Genomic DNA, 21,657 nt, shown 5'->3' on the forward strand with positions numbered 1-21,657 from the left:
TTCCTTCAACCTCATGGCTTGGTATTTGCTCTGGCATGCACTGTCAGCTGTGGGACCTTAAACAGACAGGTCTGTACCTTTCTAAATCATGTCCAATCAATTGAATTTACCACAATTGGGCTCCAATCAAGTTGTAGAAACATCTCAAGGATGATCAATGGAAACAGGATTCACCTCAAATCAAGTCAAAGTTTATTTGTCACGTGCGCCGAATACAACAGGTGTAGATCTTACTGTGAAATGCTTAGTTACAAGCTCGAACCAATAGTGCAAAAAAAAGGTGTGTGTGTGTGTGTGTGTGTGTGTGTGTGTGTGTGTGTGTGTGTGTGGGGGGGTAAGTAAAGAAATAAAACAACAATAAAAAGACATTTGAAAATAAGAGTAGCAAGGCTACATACAGACACTGGTTAGTCAGACTTATTGAGGTAGTATGTACATGTAGGTATGGTTAAAGTGACTATGCATATATGATGAACAGAGAGTAGCAGTAGCGTAAAAAGAGGGGTTGGCGGGTGTTGGGACACAATGGAGATAGCCGGGTTAGCCAACGTGCGGGAGCACTGGTTGGTGGGGTCAGTTGAGGCAGTAGGTACATGAATGAATAGTTAAAGTGACTATGCAACTAAGCTAAACAGAAAGTAGCAGAAGCGTAAAAGAGGGGCTGGGGGGCACACAATGCAAATAGTCCGGGTAACCATTTGGTTACCTGTTCAGGAGACTTATGGCTTGGGGCTAAAAACAGTTGAGAACCCTTTTTGTCCTAGACTTGGCACTCCTGTACCACTTGCCATGCGGTAGTAGAGAGAACAGTCTATGACAACATTATTTTGAATGTAAAGTGCATGTGTGTATTTGTAAGGTACCAAACAGCCTATCTTGCCTCTCTGGATAACAGTGTGGTCCTTGTACAAAGTGAGCTGTAGGGCTTTAATAGATGGAAAGTGGTTCTGAGCATGGTCGTTTTGCTCCATGACCGAGAAGGCCTCTGCAGTACTGGCGTGGGTGCATTTCTGGACCAGATTGCAGTTTCCATAGTAGTTAAACTCCAGGCCATCAAAGGTGTAGTAGTGGTGGCCTCTGAGCACCCAGCAATCAGTTTTCTGGGCCAGGTCAACAGATTAAGGGCTTGGACTGGAAAGACAGGCGACAAAAATTAGGCTCTTGAGAGAATTCACACAGATTTGATGACAACTGCAGTTGACAGTGTTCCTAATTGAACATATCAAAATGGTCCATTATTGTTGTGATTATTACAGTCTGTTCATTTAAACTAGATTAATTATAAATGCGTCAACTTTTGGGTGGCATCAAACGTTTTGAACAGGTATTCTAATCTGCACAGAGGAAAAGACTGCGCTGTTGGAATCTTTCTACAGTTGAGGTATATTCAACCAGCAGTGTGATAGACATTGGCATGCATTCCATTAGCTTTGGAACAATTGACAGGTTAATTAATTCTGAACAAGCTTCTGATTGACAATAACAATTCCACTAGCCCCTGTAGGCTATTATTCAAGATTTGGTGTTTTGATGTGTGCAAAATAAACAAGGTCATTGCCAACTCGGAGAATGAAAGCATTGAGGAAGTATGAATCATAGGTATATTATGAATCCTTCTAAATACGTCAGGCTGAATACATCCAATGTATACGGAACAAAAATATAAACGCAACATGAAACAAAGCTCATGAGGAAATCAGTCAATTTAAGTCAATTCATTAGGCCCTAATCTATGAATTTCACATGACTGGGAATACAGATATACCTTAACATTTTTTATATGGCCCTCAGGATCTCATCATGGTTTTCTGTGCATTCAAATCGACAATCAATAAAATGCTATTGTGTTTGTTGTCCGTAGCTTATGCCTTAGTTTATACCATAACCCCAATATGGGGCACTCTGTTCACAACGTGGACATCAGCAAACCGCTCGCTCACACAACGTCATACACGTGGTCTGCGGTTGTGAGGCCGGTTGGACTGCCAAATTCTCTAAAACAACATTGGAGGTGGCTTATGATAGAGAACATTAAATTATCTGTCGACTGCTCGTGGACAGTTCTGCAGTCAAAATTCCAATTGCATACTCCTAAACTTGAGACATCTGTGGCATTGTGTTATGTGACGAAACTGCACATTTTAGAGTGGTCTTTTATTGTCCCTAACACAAGGGGCACCTATGTAATGATCATGCTTTTTAATCAGCTTCTTGATAATCCATCCACCTGACAGGTATGGCATATCTTGGCAAAGGGGAAATACTCACTAACAGGGATGTAAACAAGTGTCACAAAATGTGCGTATGGAACATTTCTGGGAACTTTTATTTCAGCTCAGGAAACATGGAACCAACACTTTACATTTTTCTTCAGTGGTACAACACCACAACTCAAAAAAAGCTAATCAGAGAAGTGGTTTAGTTCAAATAAACAACCAAGCCCTCCAAGTTTGGTAACTTTGGAGCTTCTGGGTGTGTCAGAGAATCCAGCTGACCAGCGGGGCAGTGATTACCTTTCCCAACCCAGCCCAAGGAACAGTCAAGAAGGGTGCAGCTCGACCCTTAGGGCAGAGGCAGCCTCTCAGCGCAGGGAGCCAGGGGCGGAACATGAGCACCCATCCAACCAGGAAACCTCCCCCTTCTGCAGAAGCACAATGAGTCAGTGTGTGTTCGTTATACAACCCCCCCTCCAACTGACACCCCACAAAGGTTTTGGGATTAGTCAAGCCCTGTACACAGGTGTAGTGACTAACATACAGTTAAGACATAAATCATTGGGCTGTTTGTGACAGCCTGGGCTAGATGAAGCATGGCACATTTTGATCTGTGGTGTAGTTGTGGCAACATGTCAGGGACTACAGCTGCATAAATTCAGGTTTGGGAATTGATGATAAATAATGTGTCATAATAAATGTGACAATGTGTCATTACTGACTACACCCTCAGAGTAATCAAACCTCTAGTCTTGGAACATGATAAAACAGTCAAATGATCTGGTCACTTTGGAAAGGTTTGGAAATGCACCAATCATTACAACCCAGAAAATACATATTGGACAGAAATATAAACGCAACATGTAAAGTGTTGGTCCCATGTTTCATGAGCTGAAAAAAAGATCCCAGAAATGTTCTATATGCACAAAAAGCTTGTTTCTCTCAGATTGTGAAAACATTTGTTTACATCCCTGTTAGTGAGCAGTTCTTCTTTGCCAAGATAAGCCATCCACCTGACAGGTGTGGCATATTAAGAAGCTGATTAAACAGCACGAAACAGGTTCACCTTGTGCAGGGGACAATAAAAGGCTACTAAAACGTGCAGTTTTGTCACAACACAATGCCACAGATGTTTGTAGAGGGAGCACGGAATTGGCATGCTGACTGCAGGAATGTCCACCAGAGCTGTTGCCAGAGAACGTGATGTTAATTTCTCTACCCTAAGCTGCCTCCAACTTCATTTCAGAAAATGTGTCAGTACGTCCAACCGGCCTCACAATCGCAGACCACATGTAACCATGCCAGCCCAAGACCTCCACATCCATCTGAGACCAGACACCCAGACAGCTGATTAAACTAAGGAGAATTTATTTCTGTAATAAAGCACTTTTGTGAGGAAAAGCTCATTCTGATTAGCTGGGCCTGGCTCCCAAGTGGGTGGGCCTGGCTCCCAAGTGGGTGGGCCTATGGCCCACTCATGGCTGCGCTCCTTCCCAGTCATGTGAAATTCATAGATTAGGGCCTATTTAATTTTATTTCAATTTAACTGTAACTCAGTAAAATCTTTGAAATTCTTGTATGTTGCGTTTATATTTTTGTTCAGTATAGTTTGGGATTGGAAACAAACCAGCTACACATAGAGTAATTTGGGAGTACAATACAAAGGCCAGTCTGACTGAACCATTAAACCGTTGCTTCTGCCTGTTCCACACACACACACCTCATAGTAGCATCCAGTCTGGAATCAGCCACCCTGCTCAGGCTTGACACAGTGATCATGACTGAGCACATTACCCAGCCTCACACTGGCACCCATCCACAGAAGTCGAAGGACTGGTGACCAAACCAGAAGTATTGGCACAGGTTTCAGGGCAGGCATTGGTACACACCTTGTAGTGAGAGTTCACTGGGCATGACATGGCTGTATGCAGGGGAAAGACATTTAGTCTTTGTAAACATAATACATGTTGAATTCAGTTTTAAGCCAGAAAGGATCTTGCATCATCCACTTACAGCATTCGTCTCCCCTCCATGGCTAGACCTTGGCTGCGGCTTCATAAAATACATTTTTTTTTCTATTTTTCTACCTTTATTTAACTAGGCAAGTCAGTTAAGAACAAATTCTTATTTTCAACGACGGCCTAGGAACAGTGGGTTAACTGCCTGTTCAGGAGCAGAACAACAGATTTGTACCTAGTCAGCTCGGGGATTCGAACTTGCAACCTTTCGGTTACTAGTCCAACGCTCTAAACACTAGGCTACCTTGCCGCCCCAATAATCCTTCAGGCTTCCACAGTACTTTGCCATATCCCTTCAAGACACACACAGGGGCCTTTACACAGTTGTCCAAGAAAGGTTGTGGGTCTACCGTGGCGTGGCAGTCTTTGAATAGGCCAGCAGGAGCTGAGAGGACTCCACAGAAATGCTCCAACTTGAACTCAGCCGCCAAGGTCCAGTTACACTCTGGGCAAATGACCCCAGACAGGAAAACGTCACGGACCATCTGAGTGTCATCTGTAGCAGCGCTGTTGAAGTTTCAACACCACCCACATGCCTTGCCAGCGTAGGCAGGAGGGGATAACAGCTGTATGAAGTCAGGTCCACCGTACGTGATCACTGCCCTATTGTCCATTTCCACCTGTGTTGTCAGACCAGAAAGCACAGTCTCCTGGTGGACCGGAAGGTTCCAGGAAGCCCTTTTCACCTTGAGACAAAGGTCAGACCTGAAACATCACATCAACGTTTAAACAGATTTATCATAGCTCAAGACGAATACTATCATTAGGATAAAGGCCGCTACTATAAAACACACCTCAACCATCCCCCTCTGCTGCGGTTCCACAGTCATTCAGTCCCTTGTACCTCAGGTGTAGCTGACCTTGCTGTATATATGAAAATGTATCTGCTCCATTCTTGGCATATGTCTGGTTTAGGAAATGGTGGCTTCTTGATATGCCCATATGGAGATCAAAGCTATGCCCATCATATGCCTCCCACCACTTTGCACTTCCCTGATACTGGCGCTGGATAGCAGTCACGGGGGCCATTTTGGATCCTACACTCTGTTCACCTGGAACAGGTGGTGTCAGTGCATGGTAGCTAGCCATGACCGACAAGAGAAGCAACCTGGCAGTGATCATGGGGGTAAAACACTGCCTTGATCTTGTGGCACAAACCGTCAGAGGCAGCCACACTCAGTGTTGGGGACACACTTCCCACCACTATGGAAGAACCCAGGTTTACACGAGACGCCACACAATTGTTGGGCACAGGGATGGAGCACAGGTTGTATTCAATGTTGGCTGGACAGTACAGACCTGTACAGGACATAGGAAGGGAAATTTAGCAAATGTATGGATCATGCAGAGGTTCACATCAACTGATTAGTTGAAATAGTCATCAATACAGAGCAAAAGGATTTATCAACTCAAACTACTTACCACAATAATCTGAAGCCTCCATTCATCTACGTTTGCCCCTTCCTCCTGGCAAGCAGCGGTGTAAATTGAGAGAATCTGACACAGGGCAGTCTGCTTGTCATTGTTGTAGCAGAGGTCGTAGACAGTTGTCAAAGGCAGCGTTTGGGGTTGACCTTCCCGTGGCAGTTCTGGAACACTCCCTCAGTAGTCCCTGCCTAAATAGAGAGCCTGCTCCTGATGGGGCATTGGGGATTGTTCACAGTCGTCACATCCACACATTCAACAACGTTACTAGTTTTCCAGCGCCTCACAGCCATAGATGTCCCCGTCGTCTGTTAGATAGTCCTCTGGGTCCGCGTTGAAGTTCCCACACAGGCCATAGAGTGAGCCAGAGACGACCCTGGGCACTTGGACAGTCAGGAGGTTCCAGTTGTATGTGACCAGGACACCAAAGTCAGTCTCAATACACATGGAGAGCTCTTCACTTTACCTTGGCTCAACACTGAGGGAAGGCTCAAAATAATCCCATTCACCTGAAACAAGATTGAGAAGTAGTCAAAAGGGCATGTCCAAGACGAGGTGAAATTACAAATCTTCTGACACTGATAGTTTAGACAACAGTGCAGACAGGGAACTCTATTCAATATGTATCCAAAGCAGGCCAACTCACCACAACTACTTCATCCTAGTAATGAGAGATCTCAATAGAGTAACCATGGACCAAAATATTGACCCTTCTGGAATAAGAAGTGTTGGTGTCGTCCTCCTCATGTTCTGCATCACCACACTGAAACCAGGCAGGTCTCCCGTGCTAGGGAAGTGCCTCACCAGCTGGTACGCACAGGTGCCTTGGAAGACACACCTGTTCCCGTCAAAAATGGTGTAATGCCGATCCCCTTGAGCTGTGCACACCCTAAGCCCTTTCTTATGGTAGCCCAGCCAGATTCTTGCGCACCTTGTCCTCCTGACACTGGGCCTGGACACAGGTGACATTCTAGGAGAAAGGCTGGCAGGTGCACTGCTTCCGACACTGGCGGTCCATCCAGAACATCTCATGGGGAGGTAGTAGAGACCTTGATGGCTGCAGCCACACCTGCTGCCTGGGACACAATGGCTGCCACTGAGCAGATAGCCCTCCTTGCACTGTGAGGTAGCCTGCCTCTGACATATGTCAGAGTAGGCCTGCCTCGACCTACAGACAGCAGAAGGAGCTCCATCAGCAGCACATTGGTCAGCCTTGCAGCTGCAGAGGTCCTCAAGAACAACATGGACGTGGCTCTGCAGCAGCCTGAAACCGAACCCAATGCAGGTTTAGAGTTCACTTGGCCTGTACTGCACACAGGACATGAGGCGCCGCAGTCCACTTTCCAGCGAAGCGCAAAGTCCACAGCCGCCACAGTTCCATCAGGGGTGGCAAAGTCATTAGTTGCATTGTGGCTGTAGTTTCCACAGAGAACACACAGTGAACCAGACAGCTCCGGTGCCACTTCCAATTCAAGGTTGTGATGCCAGTCATACCGCAGCATCAGGCCAAAGTCTGTTTCCAAGACAACGCTGGAGCTGCTAGGGTTTAAAGGCAGTGAGCCGGCGGCCAGGGCTAGGGGCAGGTTCCTCTGCTGACTATTGATCTGCAAAAGCAACAAGACAGTATGGACATGTACTAGCCACAATCACGGCAAAGTGTTACTGCTGACGAAGGTGCGGTAGTAAGAATCCCCTATACAGAGCAGATGTTAGACTCTGAAGCGAAGACAGGCTTTCCGTCATTCTTTACACACAGCCTGTGAGGTCCACAGTGCATCTACTCACAGGGATCTGCAGATACAAAAACTAAGTAGTCAGTGGTTATGTTGCCTGAAGAAACCACATTTTTTTATTGTATTTTCTTAAAAAGGTTGAAAAGTAAAATTACCTATAGAGCCATGAGCTCGTCTCTAGTTGTAGTACATACCTTGTTTTTCACACATGGCTAGATAGTTCATGTTAACATTAGTCAGGGGAGGGAAAACAAAGTCAGACTCCAAGTTAGAAACTGGCTTCAGGTCAGCAAGGTCGTAAGTGAAGTTGTCAATGTCCTGTTAAGAGCATGTGTAACCTGTTGCGACACCTACAGACTTCAGAGCTGAACCCTCTCCAGCGCCTATGTGGAGGATCAGGCTATAGGACATTCCCATGTTAAAACTCAAATTAGGCTAATGAGATTTCTTCAGTCTGAAAAAGCTATAAATTGTACAAACACTAGTCGAGGAGAGCAGATAATTTTTTTTAATGAAACTAAATGTTGGAACATTGCATTTGTCGAGAAATGATTACTGTCCCAGCTCACACTGCTCACCTGTAAATAAAACCTACTGTATATGTTTCACGCCAAGCTAAGAGCACTGAGCAGTGTGCAAGTACTGGAAAACAGATAACACTATCAGGGCAGGTGTCAGATTGCACCTGGCTCAGCAGCCAATGAGAGAATTCAGAGCACAGTTCCTAGTTCCTGACCTCTGTCTGGTGTGCACCTGTGCGTACATTCTCAGGAAGCTCCCATGTTGCCAGGGATCACAACAACAGTGGGACAAAACATTGCAGTGGTCTAGAATCAACTCAGCACAGCTAGTGTCAACACGACTTGAGGTGAGTGATGCTTTCCAGTATAAACTTAGATCATAGCAAGAGACTTGATAAAGAGATGTCATCTGTAAGGCTAACTACATTACAAGTATAATTTAGGCGGTGGGGCTGTGAAGAAACGGCTTTAGTATTTTTTGCATGAGCAATTAAATAAAACTCTGCAATACTTATTTTGTAAGAACAACAGGTCCGTGTGTTCAATCAAGACTAGTTCATGATTGACAGTCAACAAGGGGGTTATAATGCTTAAAGAGGGAGAACCACTACAGAAAAGCTTTGTTTTAATATGGACATCCCCTAAAGCATAGCCTACGGACAAAGGTGCTCTGTTAACAAGTATGTTCAATTTAAACCCTAACCTCAGTTACTGCGCTGCCAACAATCCTAAATAGCTTAGTTTTAATCAACACCAATGTGAATAAGCTTCAACACTTTACATTCTGCATGTCAAAAGCCATTATAAGCTGCCAGACATCGCACTAATCTAGCACTGCTTGTCAGATGGCTGCAAGCTTCCATTGGAGGACCCATGACCACCTGATTAACAAATGGGAGAGAAGGGCCTAATTAGGAGTCTACGAAGGTGCCTCCAGCATTACCATGACATTAAATGGCACTATGCTAAGGGTTGGAAAATCCACTAGCCAGGGCAGGCTGGCACGATATCCAGGGAGGTCAATGTCTTCATTATCTCAAGAACTGAGACACAGGTAGCCCCACCCCACTAATAACACAAAACTATACAAATAGTTACTCAACTGTTGAGTCTTGAGTGGTTTAAGGGAGAGGCAACATAACAGTATGTTGCATATGTGAATGACATGAGATATTTCACAAGGTATTTCATGTTAGTTTACCCTGAGTGATGATTCACGCCACACATACCTGCCCTTTCCCGATTATGTGCAGTCCCATTTTAAGTCTATTCAAGTGATACCTTTAAGTAAGGTAAATCGATATAAGAATGTGTTCTTAACTGACTTGCCTATTTAAATAAAAACATTTTAAATGTTTTAAATTAAATAATAAATTGATTGTTAGTCTTGTAGCGTAGGGGCCCCATCTAACAAAAACATCTCAAGTAGCTATGGTATAACTTATTAAGAGAAGGTTTACAACTCAGTATTGGCATACAGTAATTGGCCTGCATGTCAATCCAAGGCTTGGGCCAAGACCTACGACTTTTGTCTTGCATGATCAAACAGGATGATATTTCACTTGAGTCACAATGATGGGAATGACATGGGATGACACACCTAACAGGTAAAGGCAGCATGAGGGAACCAGGCGTAGCCTTTTGGGGGTCCACACCTCATGCCCTCTTGACATATCCAGTCAGTAATTCAGCCATTATTATTACAAGTTTAGATAGCTGGGGAAACGAATTTACCAATGTATACATACTTTTTTTATACCTGACATGGGCTAATTCAAAACAATAGGAAACTACTGATGCCCAACCAAGTTTCCAAATTGCACCTTGTGTATTCTACTACTCTAACGCTCAACAGTAAGTTGAGACCCCGACTGAGTTCTTTAAAAAAAACACACAAAAACAACTCAGCCGGGGCCCTAGGCGACCGCCTGTGTCACTTGTCCAGGGCCAGCCCACGAGGACACACAGAAATAACCTGAAGGGCTCCATCAATCTACTATTTCAAGAGTTTTGCAATGACCTTGCACACAGAAGTCACATACACATTGTATGGAAGTATACAACAGGCCAAGGCTTGCTAAACCATAAGAGAGATGCAGTACTTACACCTGGAACAGCAACATAAACGTAACTGTTCTGAACAAAAACAGTTGTTTAGTTGGATCAAATTAACAGAAAAACAACTGTATTTAAATGGTCGTATTTGCTGAATACGCTGCTAACCCCACATTCACACACATGATCATCATTAATGATAATTGAAGCATTTTTGCCCAATTCTGATTTTTCTTTCACTAAGATCACATCAGATCTTTTCACTTTCAAAATAACAATTAGTGACAATATATTTTTGTTGCCTGTCTAAACGCAGCCGTGGACTGAATTGCAGTTGGTAACTGATCTACAAATAACCTTGCATTATAAATTACTATTCATTATTATTTATAGATCAGTCAGACAGTGACACTTTGCCCACAATGTATCACGTATTTGATGCTCTCGAACATCCGGTAAGGTGTTGAAAGTTGGCCCTAATTAGCTCAGATTTACAGATGAGTGTGAGCTCATGGAGGGAACAACATGACCACGTGTCACACTGTAATACCTCTCTCTGTCGAAGAAGGGCTGGCAAATTCACTTCAATATTACCAACCAAATGATAGCGCTTTCAATTCAGAACATTGCAAAGGAAAAACGACTTCCAGACAACTGCTGCGCCACATATGTGTCTGTGTATTGTATAGGCCTAGGCTTACAGTAACACGAGGGACTTTTTTCATATCTTCCCTGTAAAACATCCGCACAAACATGTCAATGACGTATTTGGGGTATTTCTTTCTACTAAGCGATGTGACAAATCGCTAGTGAATTCCCTTTTTGTTTCGAACAAGTTCCTCTGAACTTGGCCCTTGCTGCATCACAGTGCTTCCTGTCACCGGCGCGTGAACATCTTGCAGGTTCATTTTAGTCTCATAATAGCCTATTGTGAAACACAGCCAGTCGCACGGTGCAGAAAGTCAGTGTAGGTGAGTACCTTTTGAATGGGCGGCAGACAGACCCAAATTTATAATATTAAGACAACCCTATAATTTATAGACTATGAAGAGAGTACGGAAGTTGACAACATGAAAATGCTTTATTTAAAATATTTTGGTGTTATTGGAATATTTAGTTTAAATGTTCTTGCAATGCCTCGACACAAATTGAGTAAATGCCAGCTTGTGTTCTGTTGTTGGTTGTCTGGGGCTGATATATTAATACAAACATGATCAATTAGTCTACAGTAGCCTCATTTTTGCCTACATAGGCGACCAGGAAACCTTTGCAGAGATTCTGTAATGTGTTGGCTACCTGAACAAGGTGAACATCTTTTTGCATCTTTTATGATAATTTTCATATGAGATCAAAAACCTTGGTGAAAGGGTATTATGGATTTCTACCAAGGCTAAATATGCATATTGGTATGTGTTTTGTTGTCTTGGCAATATTGCTCTCAGTTGGAACAGAAACCATTCACCTTCCATGTGCACTGCAGTGTACTGTATTTTCTTCTGCACAGCAGCCAAGCAGAATGAGTTTTCCTTTATAACTATCTCATCAGCCAACTAATGACTAAGATTGGGAATATTTTTTCCAACCACCAGACAGGCTACTGAACCTAAGCATTGTTTGTGAACTGTCCTAACTGTGTAATGATAATGAATCACAGAACGTTTTCTCATACAAAAAGTGTCTGGATTGAAACTCTGAAGCACTTTGAATTTGCAATTCAAATGTAAAGACTAGTCCCATAAGGAAGCAGGTTTATGGTCTGAACTTTTGACTTTAACCAGTTGTGTTGATAAGGGCTGTTGCATCAGACAGATAAGGAGCGATCACACAGTCAGGCTTTATGACTTAGCATGAAACAGACAAGGCAGTCATTTTCTCACTTCCTGTCTTGTACACACGTGTGTCTGGTGTGCCTGACCTCCTTTTTTTTCCTCAGATCGAACAATTCCGTTTTTAGAGACCTTTAGTTCTACTATACTAACGCAAGTTTCCCCCCAAAGAGTGGTGGGACCCCACATCAACATCAAATGGTTTAAACTTGGTGGGAGAAGTCTGTACACATAGCAGCCAAGGCAGAGGATTTCAAACATTTGTTTTAATCAAGTGTATTTCTGAGAGGCATGTGAGACCCAGCTGTGAAGGTCTAGATTATGGAGAGGCTTGGATGAACAAGGAATACTGAAATCCTTCAATGTGCTTGAAACTTCAGGTTTCAAGCTCACTGAAGGATTTCAAGCTCACTGTCTAGGTCAGTGTTTACCCTAGATTATTTTTCAGGCAGGATGCAAAGGCCCATAAATCAATATACAAGTCTTCTAATAGTTTCAATTGAAATCACTTGAAGACTTCTTCTCTTAGGGAACAGAGCTAGGCTGAGGAGCCGGCCACAGCTTTACAGGTGTAGGGAAAACACTGGTCTGCTGTTGCGTTAACAAAACAATGAACAGCAGCAGCATCTCTCCATCAGATGGCTGTTGAAGAGGTTTTGTCTAATTGAATAGCATTAAAGTTTCCCTGAAAGAGACACAGTATAATCCTGTATAATACTGCTACGCAAGTCAGCGTGCCATAGGCCAACCACATCACATGTACATTGTGCTGTACTTCAGTAATGGTGGTAGTGGCAGTCAGCACAGTGGTAATCATCATGTCAGAATCACTTCCTTAGTCTTGTGACTGTCTCAGTTGTCTGTCGTTCCTGTTGTTGGTCGGTCAGACAGACAGACAGACAGACAGACAGACAGACAGACAGACAGACAGACAGACAGACAGACAGACAGACAGACAGAATCTCAAGCCTTAAAAATGTTCCATTTGGTATTGCATGTCTGCAAAGGGATGGTCGCATCTTCTCTGTGTACTTTGCTACTGTGAGTTTCATTTCTTAATTTGGTTCACACACACAGGCAGACCAACGCCACAGTCTTATGTTGCCTGGGGCTGAATTGCTTCATGGCAACCTGTGTGCATGCCCTCAATAGCAGGTCATGTGCTCTGACTGTGTTGTTTGTGTTTATGTGCGTATTTACCTGCTCCATAATTGCTATTTGTGGCCTGTTGCCATAGTGTAAGGGACATTTGTTGTTTATGGGTTCCAGAAAGAATCTATTTGCATTCAACTCACCTAGATAAACGTTTTCTGTGGAGGGGACAGTTGAGTAAACATTTTAATATGAATATTTTCTCCCTTCACTGAACAATAGAAAGCAGAGCTACAACATTTTGCAATTGAATGGCATTGAATAACAAATCATCAGGTAGCATTTACTCTCAGGTACTCTTTCTCTCCCTCTCCCTTTCCCCATCTCTTGCTCACTTGGTTCGTTCTGTCTGTTATTCTTTTGCTCTCTTTTTATATGTATGTCTGTTTGTTCTTACTGTGCTGTATGACAAAAGTTTAATCTAGCTTCTTTCTCTCTCTCTCTCTCTCTCTCTCTCTCTCTCTCTGTCTCTCTCTCTCTCTCTCTCTCTCTCTCTGTGTTCTTCTCTCTCTGTGTCATTTTCTATGAATATTTTCTCTCTCTCTCTCTCTCTGTCTCTTTTCTCTCATTCTCTCTCTGTGTCTTTCTCTCTCTACTCTTCTCTCTCCCTCTCTCTCTCTCTCTCTCTCTCTCTCTCTGTGTCTCTCTCTCTCTCTCTCTCTCTCTCTCTCTCTCTGTGTCTCTCTCTCTCTCTCTCTCTCTCTCTCTCTCTCTGTCTCTCTTCTCTCTCTCTGTGTCTCTCTCTCTCTCTTTCTCTCTCTCTCTCTCTCTCTCTCTGTCTCTCTCTCTCTGTGTCTCTCTCTCTCTCTCTCTCTCTCTCTCTCTCTCTCTCTCTCTCTGTGTCTCTCTCTCTCTCTCTCTCTCTCTCTCTCTCTCTCTCTCTCTCTCTCTCTCTCTCTCTCTCTCTCTCTCTGTGTCTCTCTCTCCCCTAATTTCTCAGCTATCTTAACACATCAGTGGGTTTTTTTCACTCACGTCAGTCATGACAGCAGTGTGTGTTCGTGAGAGACAGAGATAGTGGCATTTATTCACCTAGCTGCCTGTATGGAAATAATGTATGTATATGTCTGTGCGCATTATTTTTATTTGTGTGTTTGTTGGATTATGTGGTAGTGTTATTGGTGGGGAGTGTTATCATTCAGAATGAAACCCTGTAAACAAGATCAAGATGTTCTCTGGGATGGGCTTAGCCAGTGAGGTATGCTGCTCTGCTCAACGTGTGTGTGTGCTGGGGAAAAAACAAAAGGGAAACAAATGGCAGAAAAACAAGGCCAGTTGACAAAACACCTTTCCATGACAGACTGACTAGATTAATCCAGGTGAAAGCTATGATGCCTTATTGATATACCTTGTTAAATCGACATCAATCCGTATAAATGAAGGGGAGGAGACAGGTTACATAAGGATTTTTAAGCTTTGAGACCATTGAAACATGGATTGTGTATGTGTGCCATTCATAGGGTGAAGGGGCAAGATTTAAGATTGAAGTGCTTTTGAACGGGTATGGTTGTAGGTGCCAGGCGCACCTGTTTGTGTGTCAAGAACTGCAGTGCTGCTGGGTTTTTCATACTCAACAGTTTCCTGTGTGTATCAAGAAGGGTCCACCACCCAAAGGGAAGTATTGGAGTCCACATGGGCCAGCATCCCTGTGGAATGCTTTCGACTCCTTCTAGAATCCATGCCCTGACGAATTGAGACTGTTCTGAGGCCAAGTCAATATCAGGAAGGTGTTCCTAATGTTCTGTACACTAAGTGTAGGTTGCAGAAGAAGCTTCCGCTTAGTGCTGCACTCTTGATTTAGGATGCATAGATTTATGATAGTCTATGATCTTTGTAGCTCTGTGGCTTCTGGGCAGGCCTCTTCTCTCTCCTTCATTGGGAGGCCACTGCTTATGATAAGGTGCAAATTGGGGCCTAGTAAAATCCTGCATGGATACTAACGCAAATTCAATCGCCATTCAAATATACAAGAATATATTACCCAATTTAGAGAAATAAAACCATCTCGCAGGAGGCGTTTTGATTCTGAGGCAATGGACTGCGTTGATAAATGTTTCCAAATTGTATCAGCTTATTATTTCACCCAAAGCATCTCTGACTAAACTAGATTGGATACAGAGGGGGATTTTATTTGGGGCTGCTACTTAGGTTGTTGAGAGATTTACTGCAAGCTCTCTGTGAGGCGTGAGCAGAATGCAGCACACTGGTCTCCCTCTGAAATCAGTCGCTCTCCTGTCATCTGATTAACACCTTAAACTAACATATGTCTCCATCCATGACCTGCTTATTCAAGCCTGGTAATTAAGAAGCCCAGTCCACGCATCTCTCCCCGTCTCCCTCTGCGGCCCTCCAGGATGGTGATTTGTTTACCATGGCAGTGTGAAGACATCTGGAGCCAAGGCAAACACGTACAAATGAGATTATAGCCCATAGACTCCCGATCCTCAGGTCTTTCTCAAACATCAAATCCCCTGCTGAACCAGTGACCTGAGATGGAGGAGACTCAGTTACTCTCCACTCCCTCCCCCACCACCACTATAGTCCACCTCTCCCTCTTTCTTTTTACTGACTTCCCCTCACCATTATGGTTCGGGAGTCTATGAGACATAATCTCATTTATACCTGTTGCCTTGACTCTTGATGTCTTCACACTGCCATGGTAAACAAATGTACGGCAACACTGTCCTAACTGGAAGCTCAACTGGACTTCACCATATTAATGGTGTAGAGGGCAGTGAGGATAGGGGGTAGGAGGTTGGTGGAAACTCCTGGTGTCCAGCCTGTCCAATGTCCCAACAATGCAGTTCACCTCCGTTCACTTCCCAGAGCCCTCACATAGTAGTGTAGTCATTAGCTAAAGGAAGTAGGGTCCCTGTACACAATGGGCATCGCTGACAATGAGAGGGAGGGCAGTAGCAGCAGTATTTGCTCCAGTTCTCTAAGGGGAATTCTCCCACCACTCTAACCCTGGTTCCCTGGTAGAGCAAAGGCTTCTGGGCCCGTGCCAGGGAGCCGTGTTAAATTTGAGCACCGAGGCGTCATCCGTCCAGTCGGACATAGACTGGGGAAGAGGTCATTCCCAAGCCTGGGCCCATTTTAAAAATACAGCCAATTGTACTGCGGCTGGCCAGCTGGTTTTCGAGGCTTTGTTTAGCTAGGAACAGCTGTGTTCCACATCTGTGTGTTGGGGAGATGAGCGAATAGAGGAATAGAACAGACTCTGTTCTGGGCCTGCTGCCACCAGGAAGTAGTGTGAGGTTTCTCAAAAAGGCGGCAGGAAAAACTCCCACTCACAGCCAGACAAAACGAATGTGACTGTTGGGCCATCTTCCAAAGTGGAGCCGACAGAAACTTAAATATTTGTTTAGTTACAAATAACTTTTTAGTGTCTAAACGGAGGGTGACAGAGTTTAATGGCTGACACGATGTAAATCCTAATGATTAATAATGGCTGGTTAGAACAAAGCACTGTGGCCTTACTCACCATTCAAACCGTTACACACACACAGTACACACAATCACACAATACAAAATGTAAAAGTACACCGAGACACACAGTCCCACACCGTTACCCAGATGGAAGGGGAAAGTGTTGAAAAGGCAATTCATGCCAGCTGGCTGAGACTGAGTGTTTAGAGAGGGACCGGGTTACTTTCTGCTGAGCACTGGGAAACACAGTTTACATCCACCCCTACCCCTGAGACAAGATATACATCATCCTTTAACATCAGGGCAGTGTTTGTGCCACCTGTATGGAGTTGTGTCATCATGATAGTCTGTGTCGTTATTGCAGAAGATAGTGTTCCCGGTACCAGTAATTTTCCATTGACTACCTGTGGTTCTGAGGTAAACCTAAATGTTTGAGTAAACAACAGACAGCCTCAACAACAGAATATAGATTACTCTTTCACGCCATCTCACTTTCGCTTTTTCAAACTGGGAAGATTTTCATTTTTCACACACATCAATAGCAGAATATTAATGACCAGAATTTATAACTTGGTTTCTTCTCTTCTCTCCCCTCCAGCATTGGAAGATGTTGCGATTACTGTTTCTATGTTTGATTGTGACTCTGCAAGGAGCTGCTGGTACGTATCACATGTTCTCACCTTCCCACAATGCTCTGGCAGCAGACACTGAGACACTGACAAAGATCTAATCACACAGATCACCTTTTTATTGTTTTTATGCCTGTATGTGTTCCACACAAGAAATATACACTGTCTCTCTCTGAGTCCTATAGCTTCCAGGGATAGCAGAATATTAAGTGGAAAACTGCTTAGAAGAACCTAGGCTGATACTTAAGATAGTCTGCAAAGTTCTGTCATACTTTCCAGGTCTATGCACAAACAGTTCGAGCTTCTAATTTAAAAAATGAATCTCTCCAGAAATAAGTCCCTCACTGTTGTCGCCTGTTATAGACCCCTCTCAGCTCCCAGCTGTGCTCTGGACTCCATATGTGAATTGATTGCCCCCCATCTATCTTCAGAGTTCATTCTGTTAGGTGACGGAAACTGGGATATGCTTAACCACCCGGCAGTCCTACAATCTAAACTAGATGCCCTCAATCTCACACAAATTATCAAGGAACCCACCAGGTACAACCCTAAATTTGTAAACATGGGCACCCTCATAGATATTATCCTCACCAACTTGCCCTCCAAATACACCTCTGCTGTTTTCAATCAGGATCTTAGTGATCACTGCCTCATTGCCTGCATCCGCCATGGGTCTGTGGTCAAACGACCACCCCTCATTACTGTCAAACGCTCCCTAAAAAACCTCTGTGAGCCTGGGTATACTGGAAAGATATTGACCTCATCCCGTCAGTCGTTCTTTAAAAGTAATTTCCTCACCATCCTAAATAAGCATGCCCCTTTCAAAAAATGTAGAACTAAGAACAGATAAAGCCCTTGGTTCACTCCAGACCTGACTGCCCTCGACCAGCACAAAAACATCCTGTGGCGGACTGCACTAGCATCGAATAGTCACCGCGATATGCAACTTTTCAGGGAAGTCAGGAATCAAAACACGCACTCAGGCCGGCAAGCGAAGGCTAGCTTATTCAAACAGAAATTTGCATCATGTAGCTCTAACTCCAAAAAGTTTTGGGACACTATAAAGTCCATGGAGAACAAGAGCACCTACTCCCAGCTGCCCACTGCACTGAGTCTAGGTAATACTGTCACCACCAATAAATCCACGATAATCGAGAATTTAAATAAGCATTTCTCTACGGCTGGCCATGCTTTCCTCATGGCTACCCCAACCCCGGCCAACAGCTCCACACCCCCCCAGCTACTTTCCCAAGCCTCCCCAGCTTCTCCTTCACCCAAATCCAGATAGCAGATGTTCTGAAAGAGCTGCAAAACCTGGACCACTACAAATCAGCTGGGCTAGACAATCTGGACCCTCTCTTTCTAAAATTATCTGCCTCCATTGTTGCAACCCCTATTACCAGTCTGTTCAACCTCTCTTTCCTTTCATCCGCGATCCCTACAGATTGGAAAGCAGCCGCGTCATCCCCTTCTTCAAAGGGGGTGACAATCTAGACGCAAACGGTTATAGACCTATATCCATCCTGCCCTGCCATTCTAAAGTCTTTGAAAGCCAAGTTAATAAACCGATCAGAATCCCACTGTACCTTCTCTGCAATCCGGTTTCTGAGCTGGTTACGGGTACACCTCAACAATGCTCAAGGTACTAAACGATATGATAACCACTATCGATAAAAGACAGTACTGTAGAGCCGTCTTCACCGACCTGGCCAAGGCTTTCGACTCTGTCAATCACCACATTCTTATTGCCAGACTCAACAGCCTTGGTTTCTCAAATGACTACCTCGCCTGGTTCACCAACTACTTCTCAGACAGAGTTCAGTGAGTCAAATCGGAGGGCCTGTTGTCCGGACCTCTGGCATTCTCTATGGGGGTATGACAGGGTTCAATTCTCGGGCCGACTCTTTTCTCTGTATGTATCAATGATGTCGCTCTTGCTGCGGGTGATTCCCTGATCCACCTCTACGCAGACTACACCATTCTGTATACATCTGGCCCTTCTTTGGACACTGTGTTAACTCACCTCCAAGCGAGCTTCAATGCCATACAACACTCCTTCCGTGGCCTGCAACTACTCTTAAACGCTAGTAAAATTAAATGCATGCTTTTCAAACGTTCGCTGTCCGCACCTGCCCACCAGCCCAGTATCACTACTCTGGGCGGTTCTGACTTAGAATATGTGGACAACTACAAATACCTAGGTGTCTGGCTAGACTGCAAACTCCCCTTCCAGACTCATATTAAACATCTCCAATCCAAAATAAAATCTAGAATTGGCTTCCTTTTTCGCAACAAAACCTCCTTTACTCACGCTGCCAAACATACCCTCGTAAAACTGACTATCCTACATATCCTCGACTTCGGCGATGCCATTTACAAAATAGCCTCCAACACTCTACTCAGCAAACTGGATGTGGTCTATCACAGTGCCATCCATTTTGTCACCAAAGCCCCATATACCACCCACCACTGCAACCTGTATGCTCTCGTCGGCTGGCCCTCGCTACATATTCGTCGCCAGACCCACTGGCTCCAGGTCATCTATAAGTCTATGCTAGGTAAATCTCCGCCTTATCTCAGCTCACTGGTCATGATAACAACACCCACCCGTAGCATGCGCTCCAGCAGGTATATCTCACCGGTCATCCCCAAAGCCAAGATATGAACCTATGTATGCTACAGTAGTGTTTTACTATCTATCTAAAGGTATAGTTAGTTATTTCCACAAAACTCTGAAACTGGTAACATTAAGATGGCTACCATTACCATGAGCTAAATGCCCTAGCCACAGAAGTATGGAGTTCATGAGTGAGTATATCATTGAATGGATGGCAGCTCAATCATTCTGTATATCCCACAGTAGTAGTTCATAGGAGAGTTGCTCTGCTCCAGCGTAGCCTAGTGGTTAGAGCTTGGGCTAGTAACCGGAAGGTTGCAAGTTCAAACCCCCGAGCTGACAAGGTACAAATCTGTCGTTCTGCCCCTGAACAGGCAGTTAACCCACTGTTCCTAGGCCGTCATTGAAAATAAGAATTTGTTCTTAACTGACTTGCCTAGTTAAATAAAGGTTAAAATGTTTTTTTTTTAAATGTAACGAATAACCTTAGTGATGTACAGTAAGAAGCTGCTGTGAGTTAATCTGGTCCCATCCTCCTGTCACAGAAGTTAAAAGAAGAGGTTCTCAATCAGAGACAACGACAGACAGCTAGCTGTCCCTGATTGAGAACCCTACCCGGCCAAAACATATAAATATAAATAATAGAACATAGAATACCCACCCCAAATCACACCCTGGGCGTGACACCTCCCCATCTCTATTCCCATACAGCTTCCTCAGAGGAGAGTGAAGGATCAGCAGACGTAGCAGGTATGGAATACATCTTCATCTGGAAACCAAAGGGGACAAAATCACAAGTAGCATGAAATCAGGAGTATATGAAAACATTTTAATAAATTTGACAAAAGTGATGATTATGTTTAGGAGTACCGTGATGATCCGATAATGTTCCATGAGTGAACCCTCAAATGAAGCACAGCGATATAACTACTGTTAATCTGGAAATGTAATACAAGCTACTTTATATTGATGCTGACTGGGCTTTTCCCACTTCCTCTGTTCTGAATGTCCCACAGATGGAGACGATGAAGATCTATTCAAGCAAAACGGTGAGTTTAACCCTTTAACTCGCCCCCTGTTAGAAATGTGATGGGCAAGCAGCCCAGTCAGCAGAGTAAGAGAGATCACACCTCTGTTACACAACCGTTCCCCTCATCATTACCCCCAGAATGGAATCAATTATCTGTGGGGAGAACCCCCCCCCCCTGTGTATCCACCAAGCAGAAGTTAGACTAGATAGACACGTAGCGACCCCTCCCCCCCACCCCACCCTGTCAGGGCACTAATCCACATTGGCATTCTCATTTCCTCTCGGCATCGCTAGCTGTCACTCTTCATCTTCCCCATGATGTTGCTTTGATATAATTACAGAGCTATTTAGTACAGGGAGGGCTGCCCCACAGGCCACATCTTCTGGAGAAGCACCTTCTCTCAGCCAGGCCAGGAGAGGAGCCGCACTGCCGAAGCCCTTCTTCCTCCCCCTCATCAGAATCTAGGAGTGAATGGTTAATGATTGGCTGGGAGTGAAATCGATCCAATCAGAATGATGATCTGTTAAATCTGCCAGTTCTGTTCCTCCTCTGCCACATTGATCAGACAGTGATATAATTAGTCAGTGAGCAGATGAATGAATGTTTATTTATATGTGTCTGTACTGGTGATATCCTTCTGAATGGAAATGGAGGTCGGAGAATAATTAGGTGTGTTCTTGCCTGTTTCAGTGATCCCAAATCTCAGGAATGATTACGTGGTTATCGAACCTGAAACTAATGATATTGTGGACACAAACAAGGCAACAGGAGAAAAAGTAGGGGAAGGTAGGAAAAACTTTGTTTACAACTTGTTCTACTTTTAAAGTATGTAGAATTTAAGTAACCTTATTTCTGCATGTCAGTAGGCCCATAAATACCTTCTTACTTGATGAACTGTAATTTCAATTTGCAATAAATCCATTTAAAAGTAAATATTTTAGCAAATTCATACTTCTTGGTTTGTATGAACATTAGCCATGTCATGCTAAAATAATTGTGTAAATTAAG

The 21,657-nt window shown here is 44.0% G+C and overlaps 1 long non-coding RNA gene across 4 annotated transcripts; it reads right to left on the minus strand.

Annotated features, from left to right (window-relative positions):
- Positions 1–337: 337 nt before the first annotated feature.
- LOC118364607 (uncharacterized) lies at positions 338–7,996 on the minus strand. 4 transcript variants are annotated; one of them, XR_004821624.2, is made up of 5 exons: positions 6,303–7,996; positions 5,654–6,165; positions 5,026–5,530; positions 3,934–4,936; positions 338–1,131 (listed from the first exon to the last, which is right to left on the minus strand). It is a non-coding gene; the product is annotated as an uncharacterized LOC118364607 (long non-coding RNA). The 4 variants fall into 4 exon arrangements; XR_004821626.2 differs by lacking the exon at positions 338–1,131 and having other exon boundaries at positions 1,647–4,134; positions 4,227–4,936; XR_004821625.2 differs by lacking the exon at positions 338–1,131 and adding an exon at positions 1,647–2,641.
- Between the last annotated feature and the right edge of the window lie 13,661 nt (positions 7,997–21,657).

Source organism: Oncorhynchus keta, chromosome 31 (genome assembly GCF_023373465.1).
Source record: "Oncorhynchus keta strain PuntledgeMale-10-30-2019 chromosome 31, Oket_V2, whole genome shotgun sequence".
Classification (NCBI taxonomy): Eukaryota; Metazoa; Chordata; class Actinopteri; order Salmoniformes; family Salmonidae; genus Oncorhynchus; species Oncorhynchus keta.